A 9,371-nucleotide genomic window follows, 5' to 3' on the forward strand; every position below is an offset into this window, starting at 1 on the left:
TTTATATATAATGTATATTATATTACATGTTAGATAGTTAACTAATTATTATTAGGAGCCTAATGGGCTGGGGAGCATGAGCTATTTGCTTCACCAGGAAGCTATAGCGTTTCACACTCCAGTGGATCATAGCATTGCTCCTCCAAGAGGATTAACACCCCTCCCCCACCTCTACTCCTGGATTGTTGGGGGGAAGCAGGGAAAGATAAGGACATGAACAATAAAAATCAAAATGGCGCAGGGGGAGGTACTTTATCATAGAGGCCTGCCAGTCTAACTTGGGAAAAAGATCATTGTCAGGGGGTGGACCCATCAAAAGCCTGAGAAAACTTGGAAAGTTGATTGGTTGTTTTGCAAAAATTCCTGGTTAAAACCCCAGGGGAACAAAGAGTCTCTCTCTCTCTCTCTCTCTCTCTCTCTCTCTCTCTCTCTCTCTCTTTCTCTCTCTCTTTCTCTCTTCCCCTGGCCCCTCTCTCTCTCTGACCCGCACTTGTCCCATTCCTTCTAGTTCTTTCCCACCCAGGAATACATGACCATGTGGGTCTAGTAGCAACCAAAGCCACCAGGCTTTAATATGAAACAGAAACCCTGGACACTGGTCTTTGTCTTGGCCTTGCTCAAGACACAATTAGACTTTTTCATGGTGGGACAAACATAGATGGGACATTGGAAACCCAGGGGTCTTTTTCCACCCTAATAAGTCACCTTGCCAGACCATCATCTCCTGTGCATGGATCCTTGAAATGATTTTTTCACATTCCTGTGGAAGAACTTAATATCCACCGACATATATTTATTGTATATGCATACACATATAAATTGTAAATATATGTAATCCTAAAAAGTACATATTTTACTTCTGACTCTGTAAAAGTTTAGTATGCTACATGTAATCTTTTGGATTCTACATTTTTCATTTAATAATGATCACAGAGACATTCATAATATTGTCTATCACTCTGTCATTCATTATGGCTCTTCATAATAAACCACTGTGAACATACCACACAGTTTTCATCTATTCTCACTTGGATGGGCATTTGAGTTACCTTCCTTATAGGCCTTGTAACTATAGGTTTTAGTAGTTTTAAAATATTCCATCAATTTCCTTAATCGATTCTCTATTTTTGTTTATTTAGTTCTATCTAATACTTTGCTCTATTGATGAAGTTTGAAGTCAGCGCCTTTATGCTAATAGATTTTCTATACTATATATTATAACTTAGATAACTAGAAATGGAATTATTAGGTTAAAAGACATGATAAAATAGATATTTCCAATTTGCATTCTAAAGTGTATAACTCTATTAGCAATTGTATAATTACTAGACTGCTATAAGCACTGCCTTATCAATTTTTTGTTGTTAATTTAAGAGATAGTCATATTTTGCTTTTAGGCCTCACTGACTTTAATCAATCAATTTTGTTATATAGAACTTCTGATCTGATAATTTTTCATTTGGTGGACACAAAGGTAAAACATTAAGAGTGAAATAACGGCTCATAACCTAGTTTCAAAGTCTAGTTTGAAACTATGAATGGAATATATGGTCTGTAAGCAGTGTATATTTTTACAAGAGTGATTTTTAACTTGCAAATAATGAAGCTGAAACTCAAAGAAAATGAATAACTTTCCTAAAGTTATATAGTTAATTTTCCAACATACTATACTGGTTACTAAATGATCTAGTATAGAATAGACCATCAAACTTTTCACTTTATTTTACTTTTTATTAAATTTATTGGTGGTGACATTGGTCAACATGAACATATAGGTGTCAGGTGTGGGTTTCTATGTTACAAGATCTGTATATTGCACCATGTGCCCACCACCCAAAGTCAAATCTTATCCTGTCACATTTTATTTTTAATGATCTTTTCTAAATTCCTGTAGGGTTTACAATACTGATCTTACTGCAATAGTACTTGATCATGCCCCTATTGTTGTTGTTTTTCATAAGAAATGTGTGTTTTTTTTATTGCTGATTCTTCTTCCTTGCAATTATCTCTCACAATGTGTTGCACAGTGCTAGGCCTGGAGTAGTTTAATACAGATTTTCTGAGCTGACTTGACAGATGTTATAATCTTTCTGCAATGAAGATATTTCCTTACCATTTCTCGAAATCAAGCCAAAGTATTATTAATACGATAGTATTGATATCTCATTCTCAATGCAACCTTTTTCATATTCCCGATATTCAATAATAATAACTAACTACAAATGCATCACATTGTGGCTTAATGTGCATTTCTGTGTTTGTATAATTTATATAGAATTTTTCATGCCCTAGGTATGATCACATTATTTGGTCAACGGCAACAATAATAGGGACCTTTATTTCAGGCTAATACAGGGTGAGAATACTTGCCAAGCACTCACAACACATACCTGCTCTTTAGTCAATTACCACAACTACGGTTGTTCAGCCTGTTACAGCCCTAACAAAGCAAACACATATTTCACACTTGGACTTGATAACTAAAATCAGGGATTTTATCCATTGTAACTGCAAGTTCCCACCCTTGGCCTCCATATCTACATTTGAATTGCCTGATGATTCCTCTGCCCAGTTCATTTTGCCCACTCTTATAAACATATGCCAATCATTGCAGCCCTGTGCAAAAATAGACCTCTGGATGGGTCATTCATTGTGTGTCCAAATATGGGGTAAGTTTGTAAAACAAGTTCACACTTTCACTTTTGTCACAGTCTTTTTACCTCAGCTGGGAACAATTAGCTCTCCCTCGGTTTAGTTCAGTAGGAGTCAGCCCATACACATTGTATTCTTTTTTTGTCCTTGTGATAGAGAAATTTCTTTGGCTATAGAAAGATGAATTTCACAATTCATCAGATAAAAAATTCTCAACCTCTTTTCCTCAATAACTGAACTACAACACACAACACTTAGTTAGTAAAAGCCTTTGCTGTATTAAATGCATCCTTTCTTTGTAGCCCTGACAGTCTATGCATTTCCAGGAACATGGGTTGATTTTTTTTGTGCACAAAAAGTGGATGAAATGGCCTTTAACACACTCTTCTCAATGGTGAGCGTACTCTGCACAGTAACAGAAAATGCATTTTCCCAAGGACTTTGCTGTACTTTACAAACAAGGACTGAGGGTATTTAGTAGATGTGGACTGTGACTTACAGAAAGCAGAAATAACCAACCTGAGGCCAAACAGGCAGTCCCTGACCAATTCTGTTCAGAACCTTGGCCTTCTAACTCTGTCTTTTGATTTACCAGTAACATTATGTAGAATCTTTTTTATTTTCATCCATCTAGGAAAAAAGCTTTCATAGACATTTGAGAATGAATTGTTACCTTTTACTTATCTTGATATATAAACCCTTGACTGTCAATGCTAAGCAAGAGAATTACAAGGGAAGAAATTCAGTTATAATGAAACACCATCCAAAAACACCACAGAAAATGCAGACCACTTTAATGGTAAATTCTGGTAGCTGTGAACTTTTTAATGGATTATGTGAGTTAAAATGTTAATTTTAAAATTAGTTATTTTGATCATGAGATGTATTTTTCCATTGAAATTATGTGCATCTGATGGTTATGCTTTTAGGAAAAAATGAACAAAAAGTCAATTGAATGCATAATGGACTTAAACAATGGCAATAATAGTACTACTTCAACTACATCTCACATTGTTTCCGTTCGAGTAAGCATCTCAAGCTACAGACTTTCATAGTCCTTGGTTGTGATGGGGAGAGGATATGGTTGAGATGTATGGTCACACTGGCAGAAGAAGAGGAGGTACACAGTTACTGTGACCAGGCAGAAACTAAAAATAACATTGAAAATCTGATTGTTTAAAGGCAAATATAGTATTATATTATATGGTCTATATACATGGAGTTAGCATTAAATTTATTTAGCCGTTAAAATATATAGTATGCATTTTCATTTATATATATATGTATATATATATGATTAGAGATATCTATTATAATAATTGTTGATATTGATAATAATTTACTGCTATATTCCATGCCCTTGATATGTATACATGCATTGGCATATTATGTCTTGAATAATTCTTGGTTCATGTATTTAGAAAATATTTTGCAGACATGGATTTAGAAAATAATTTGTACACCTCTGAGATAAGCCAGACAATTATTTATGTTCCACTTGTGATGTTCTTCAGTAAGTAGATGATTGTCTACCAATTAAAATTAAGATTTTAGAGAATTAAAGAAAAGAAAGACATAACGGTTGCTTAGCAATTGGAAAGAGTAATTATATTATACAGAAACAGAAGAAATCAGCTAATATGGAAAGTCATTTAAATCTGGAAATATATTTTCCTTTCAAATCAGATATTTGATAAGAAGTTCTCTGTGTCGCTTTAAGTGGCTGAGAAGCCTTTTGGTATACCCTTGGACAGTGATACTTATGTTTAGGTGACTGAGCCTCATATTTAAAAGGAAAAAGCCAAGTCTCACTAACATCTGAAAAATAATCATGGACTTCGAGTGTGATTATCGTACATGTGTAGGAAAGACATTTATTATGGACAAAAGTCATTTTTCTCCTAACTTAGTTGTTAGAAATTTGCACTCCTGTTGAATTTGACAGAAGCTATACAATTAAAGAGAGATTTGGAGTAGAATATAGGAACATGAAATTAAATTATAATATGGGGTTCAATTTTAAAATGAGGTATTTAAGCATGACAAGTTTAAGAGCAAGAATTTTTAAATAAAAGATTTAAGTTAGATGTGAATTTTCAGTGCAGTGGGACAACCAAAGTATCTAATTTTGGTACTGGTTCTGCAGAAAGGACAAAATTAAAATAATATTTATGAAGAACCTAAGTCTAGTGTTATTAGGACCTTACATGTTTATTAGTTCATTTTAATTCTCATATATCAATATTATTATTGACAATATGACAGATATGAAAACTGAAGTTATAAGCAATTGATAAAGTTTGCCCGAGATAATATATTTAGTTGTTCTAATTGCACAACAGTGTTCCAAATCTATGGTATTCACAAGGCAATCTTGAATTGCTCATACATTCTTTTAGACATCTGACTACATGAAATATTTAAAGTTCATCATTTGCAAAGATGAAAGTTTCATTTATTAAATAGGCTTTTTAGTCAAAACAAGTGCCATGTTTTGCCATCTGGCCTTAGGCGAGTTGTTACTACTTACGGATAAAGGGTACACTGTGCCTCAGTCTCCTCATCTATAAAATGGCATAATAGTAGAACTTTCCCACAGGATTATTATGAGAGTGAAATGACCTAAGATATGTTAGGTACCTTGAAAAGATATTTAAAAATAGCAAATGCTTAAAAAATTATTATCATTACTATTTTGATTTCTTTTAGTTCTTTCATTGGTTTAATCCTTTTTTAGATTAAAAAGAAAAAGAGAGATGCTGAAATAAGACACTCGTACTGCTTACTCTTGTAAATGTTAAACCTTTCAAGAGGAAAGTTAGGAGTATTACTCAGAGTGCCAAAGTGTTGTCATTGAGAGTGATTTATAGAGTGAACACAATCATTCTATTTCAGATCCTCACTAGCCCAGATAATCAAGATATTGGAAAGATTTCAAGTAAAATTAGACAGCAAATCATGAAGTATTGTGTGAACATACTGCACGTATTGAGGAGTGAAAAGATGATCCAGTAATAATGTCATGTTTACCTGGTACTGTTACACAGACCTTAAAACACTTAAAAATTATTTTGAATTTTTTAAAATTTTTTTAACTTCCTTAATGCCTAAGGTGGGTACACATGACAATGTTGCTCTCTCAGAAAAACAGTTACTTTTCACTTTTTTGTGAAAGCACTTTGAAAAACTGAAAGGAATATATGATCATAAGACAGCGTCAAAAGGTAGCAACAGTTTGCCTATGTGGTAAAATTTGAACACTATAAACATGTAGACAAATGATAGTATATATGTGACCCCGATCCCTGGAGTCTGACTGGAAAGTAGGAAGCTTCAAATAAGACCATCTATGTGTTTTTAAAATATCCTTACAAGCAAGGATCTCTTCAGATGCTGAGAAAAATGAGGTGGCCGTTTCCCATGAATAAATCCTGGTCTTTCTGCTCATAGAGAACCCAACTGGCTCCAATTCTTTGTTTTTTCTCATGATTTCAACCATTTGTTCCAATCATGTACATGAAAAGAAAGGGAAGACAAGAGAGTTGAAACAGATTGGTCAGATAGTCACGAGGTATTATTTTTTTAATGTTTTCTTTAAATGCAGCAAAATTTGTGATATATCTTAACTTTCAAAAAATTACGTCCTTTTGACCTTCATTTCAAAAAGTCATGTCCTTTTGACCTTCATTCAACAAAATGATGTTAATCTCTCATTGTGAGGATAATGTGATAGGAGCAATGGCTTGGAAATGGGAGGAATTTTAAATTTAAGAAATTAATTCCTTTTCTGCTTTCGTGGAATGAGGCAGATGAGAAGCGTGAATGTGAGACAGCTGTTCAGATTTGGTTAAGTACACCTTTAGACAATCTGTGTTATTCAAAAGAACATTTGGAAATATTGGAGTTGTAGTCCTTAGGTATGGCTACAAAACCACGGTTTTGTGTGATTAATGATTTAAACATTCCGGACAACAATCTCAGCAATTCCAAAGAATCTAAGTGACGACACTTAGAATGAGTAGCTAGATAATTTTAGTAACCATTTCCATGAAGAAGATAATCAACATTAAGATTAATAAAGAACAACGAAACGTAACAGTTCTTCATTAGAAGCAAACAGCTTTACTTCTCTTAGAGATGCTATCACAAGCTCTGCCCTGCATCACCTCCAGAGAGCTACTCAGTGGCTTGATACATGAGATAAAAACAAGGCTCCACAATTCAAAAAGTTCGTGTAGGACACATGCAGAATTTGTAGATCATTTTGACATCATCCTTCCTGGGATGTTTTCATTGATTACTAAAGATAAGCCATCTGCCTCGTTGCATGGGAGAAATATTCATGTGCTCATTACAGCCCAGCTGAGGGTGCAGAGACTGTCTCCTCCATAGGCTTCTACTGTGTTACGATGCATTGCATACTTCAGAACAACTGAGTGAATTCCATTTCACCCCTGCCTCTGCCCACAGTTACGTTAGTAGTAGTAGCATTGTCCCCATTCAAAAGTGAAAAATCAAGCTTAAATTTAGAGAGGTCAAGAAATTTTTACAGTGCAGAAGAGCCAGAATTGGTTTCCAAACTCAGTTTTGCTGACTCTTGAGTCTGGAAAACTGCTTCTGCTTAATAAAGCTAACGTTGGTGAACTTGGAAATCGACTCGCAAGAGCTATTATGCAGGGAGCATTTACTGCTGTTATTATAACACACAACTTGTGTGTGGGTGACACATAGTAGGAATCCATAAAATGATAGTTCCCTCTCTATTTTTCCTCATAATTGGTAAAGACATTTCTTATTTTAAAAAGAGCAACAGAAGACTGCACATGGAATCTGTTTAAAGAATGCACTTCAATTTTTTATAAACATATTTACAGTATTGGGCATCATTTTGTAGGGAAATGCACTCTTTCTGTTGATGCTCATGGAAATTCTCTCTACAGCAACAGCATAGACTATACACACATGATGGTAATTTTAGAGTGGAAACACATCAATCACAATTTGTACATATAATTTTGGAAGACATAGTGTGCTATACAGTGTCTCCAAGGAATGTGTTTGTTCTGCAAGGAAATATAATGCAGCTCTACAGTAAATGGTACTGAATATATCACCACTGTGTTCCCCCTTGCCCTCAAACTCTTTGCAGAACTGGACTTTGACATGTATAAATTTGACAACTCTGAACCATTTGGAACCTTGACCCTTATTCCAAAAGTTTCCTCTTTTACACAACTAAAACCATCCTCTCGTTTTCTTAGTATAACTTAATCTCAGCTTCCATCCCCAAATTTTAACTTTGAGTTGTGACAGGTCAGGTTATTAATTTCCCCCTCTAATTACTGTATTCAAACACTAGGAAATATATAAATTATAACCTATGTCTAAGACCATTCTCAGAGTACATGTCAGGAGGCTAACTTATAATGAGATCTTTTTTTGCTTCTCCGGTAAAACTGAATCTTGGAAAATATCCAAGACATATCTGTCTTGTATCAAATTCTGCTCCAGAGAATGTGGTGATACAAATGTAGACAACAAGAAATACCTCTCCAGCTCCAGCAAAACAGTAACTTTAATTAAAAATTCATTTGTTGCCTGTGATACTTTGCAGTTTTTAAAGAGATTTTAATATCTCATTCTTCACAGTAGCTTCATGTCATATAATAGGTAGAATAGGTAGAATACTCACATTTACACATGAGGAATCTAACACAATAAGACAATAAGCAGCCTAAGGTCATACACCTGGAAAGAGTAAACGATGGTTTCAAGTTGAGAATTTCTGACTTGTTCCAGAGCTCTTGTTACCACACTATTATATCTAAGTCAAAAAAGCTGAAGTGAGGTCACTCATAAATTTGGGGGTAAAGCGTGAGTACAATATTTTTGGAGGGCCAAATATAAAAGAAACCTTGAAATCATTCTTGGTTTGGTAATACAGGATTTTCCTGCACCTGTCAAACAAAGTTCCATTCTGCTGAAAGCACTTTCTGGAAGAATATTTTTACAGAATATAAAAAATTTAAAAATTATGAGTAATAAAGGGAAACTTGCCCAACCAACTATTAAACTATATTATAAAATAACAATTAAAATAAATGGCACTGCTATAAAATGAAGTGGTTCAAAAATAGACCTAAATATATTAAAGAACTTAATATGTTCCCAAGGAAATAAAGGTAGAAGAGTTAATTACTCTAATATGATGTTAGAAAAATTATCTCTTCTTTTTATCCATTTTACAACAGAGAATAAAATTTATTTCAAATGGATTAAAGAATTAAATTCATATAAAATATAGGTAGGTGTTGGACAAATTGAGGTCCTGAATATAGTTGCCCACGTTGTATGCTGCACAACTCAGGGTTGTATTTGCATGGACTACAGTGTGAAGGGCACACCATCTTGGGTGAGCAATGTTAGTACTTTGTAACCAATATTTGGTTGTGGAAGGTTTTTTTAAAATGAGGAAGTAACATAAAAATCACAAAAAAATAGATTGATAGATTTGACACATAAGCATATTTGAATGCTATACATCAAACATTGTAAAATTAAAAGGCAAACAAGAACTGGTAAAAACATTTGAGACAAAAATTATAATCTATAGGGACATGTATGTAATGACATCAAAGTTAACTTTACAACAACACCGTTCACTACTTGTACGTCATGGTAATACTAAAAAAAAAAAAAAAAAAAGAAAAGAAAAAAAA

This window comes from Myotis lucifugus, unplaced genomic scaffold (genome assembly GCF_000147115.1).
Source record: "Myotis lucifugus unplaced genomic scaffold, Myoluc2.0 scaffold_0, whole genome shotgun sequence".
Taxonomy (NCBI): Eukaryota; Metazoa; Chordata; class Mammalia; order Chiroptera; family Vespertilionidae; genus Myotis; species Myotis lucifugus.